This window comes from Aplysia californica, unplaced genomic scaffold, assembly GCF_000002075.1.
Source record: "Aplysia californica isolate F4 #8 unplaced genomic scaffold, AplCal3.0 scaffold00396, whole genome shotgun sequence".
NCBI classification, from domain to species: Eukaryota; Metazoa; Mollusca; class Gastropoda; order Aplysiida; family Aplysiidae; genus Aplysia; species Aplysia californica.
This window is the reverse complement of record NW_004797666.1, coordinates 492,238-494,732: the sequence shown is the minus strand read 5'-3', so window position 1 is coordinate 494,732 and position 2,495 is coordinate 492,238.

The following is a 2,495-nucleotide window of genomic DNA, read 5'->3' as shown; positions in this document are numbered from 1 at the left end:
TCTCTCTCTCTCTCTCCCCGCCTTCTCTCTGTGTGTGTGAGTGTGTGCGTGCGTGTGTATGTGTGCATGTGTGTGTGTGTGTGTCTCTGTGTGTGTGTGTGTGTGTGTGTGTGTGTGTGTGTGTGTGTCTGTGTGTGTTTGTGTGCATCTTACTCGTGACTCTATTATTAATGCTGGCTCCTCATTACTGATCTTTCAACAACAACCCGTATCATGGGTAGGTATGGAAGCGCAAACACCCAACCTTCTCGAAGAAGGGCGAAACATTTCGGAGGTCAGGTGTGCAAGATGTGCATGTTAAAGATCCCTTGGTGAAACTAAAATCAATGAGAGTAGACTTTAACCGTTATCTGGACACAAATTCAAAATTAATTCCTACCAAAGCCGAAATTAATACTCTAGCCTCAAATGGTGCTATGCTAGGCGTCAATAGTGTTGTCCATAAAAGCCGTGCACAAACGATAAATTCGAGAGCCACTTCTTGTAAAACCTTTATCTTTAGGAAAGGGCGTCTACACCCTATCGTGCCATGCCAAACCGTTACACAATCTCCTGGACTCCCTTTTCATTGTGCCACAGTTGAACTGCTGATAGAGATACCTACTCCTAAATTTTCAGTGACCAATTGGTTAGGTTCCCGGACTAGCAACCATAAGGTTTTGGGTTCAATACCGCGAGGGGCCCGAATTTGTGTCCTTGGGAAAGGCACTTTACACGAATTTTCCTCACTTCACCAAGGTATGAGTGTGGGCAGCAAAAGATCTGATGAGTTTGTTAGTGTTTTAGCGTGTGAAATTCGCAAATTGCACTGTATGCTTCCCGTGAAGCCGAGAATGTTCCTGAGTTGTGTTTTTTAGGGTCTGCTGGGGTAATAATAGTTGAAAAGCGCATAGGGCGTGTCACAGAACGTGTTATCGCGTTATATCAAGGCAATTATTATTTTTATAATTAGAACAAATACTTGGCAGTATGCCACCTGGTTGTAACATATCAACTGAAGAAAACCCAAAGTTGGTTACTTTATCTGATTTGGAAATGAAGATTCTGGGTTGAAATCGGAGATCAGAAAACAAATTCCGCATTGTATCTGTAGTGCCTCAAGAAGATGTTTCATGCCACTATATTTCTGTTTTGGTTTGTCTTGATTTCTTTTAACATTATAAGTCCGTTATTATATCGAAATTCTTTTCTTTAACTCTAACTCGAGATCATAAAAGTAAAAGTAGCATTGAAAAAATAATACCAGCTTTGGTTTTAATATAAACATTCACTCTATGTGTTAATTCTAATAATATATTTAGGTTCCACCTACATTACGTCAGTCGCTCGTGGTGTATCTGCTAAAGAAAACCCTAATACGGTCCCTTTAGTCGATTTGGAATTGGGGATTCTGAATTTAAACGAACATTCCTTTTCCTTTTATCCGCCGCTTATACCATTTTGGGTGTCGCAGGAAGAAAGAGACGTCTCTCTGTCGCCAGTCGGAGAGTTTGGGTAAGGGGGTTGCCATGGGTGGTTAGTGTTTCCCTGACTATATCTATCCAGGTCTTTCTCGGTCGCCTTCTAGCCTGGTTGCCTTCGAATTTTTTTTATGTAGGCACGTTGTGCTGGATGGTGTGTTGGTAAGATGCATGAGATGTCAGAACAATTTGATTCTTCAGTGTTGGATGTGATGCATGACATCATTTATGCCCACCATTTCTCTGATTACTCAGTTTCTAATTTTGTCTCGCCTTGTCTTGTTTGCTGCTTTTCTAAGGCATCACATTTCACACGTTGTAATATTTGCTCTAATGTCTTGTTTGTGGTCCATGTTTGGCATTGGTAGGTGAGTGTTGGGATGAATATGGTGTTGATCATTTTGAGTTTTGTTGTCATGGGGGTGTTAGGATGTTTCAGTAGTGGAGTAAGCTGGTAACTAACATTATTGGCCTTTTTATAATCGTATTTCAATTTCTCTGTTCAGTCGCCCTTCCTCTGTGAATATACTTCCGAGGTACTTAAATTTTTGGATCTGTCTGAGACTGTTGTTGTTGATGTGTATCCTGAGTGATCCTGGCTTTCTGCTTACTTTCATTGTCTCTGTTTTGTTGATGTCGATGTTCACGTTGTAGTTGTTACATTCTTTGTTTAATCTGGTGGTGTGGTGTTGGAGACTTCGTTCATCTTTGAGTGCTAGGCTTTGGTCATCAACGAAGGGTAATTCATTTAGAGCGTCTGGTTCTGTGTTGGCCCCTTTTGTAATTCTATCCATGATAAATAGTAGTGGTGATAGGACACAACCTTGTCTTACTCCGGTTGTTATCTCGAACATTAAATACCAATGTTTCCCTGTTGTCCGAGACGCCTGGAGAAAATGTAGGTCTTTGCTACGATTTGGTTCTTTACTCTTTGTCTCCTTTTTTCATTTCTTGACTTTAGCTTGTTTAAGGGAGGTGATGGAGGTGTTTTGTTTTAGTTTGTTTGTGCTTTGTTTCTTTCCAAATGGGACGGCG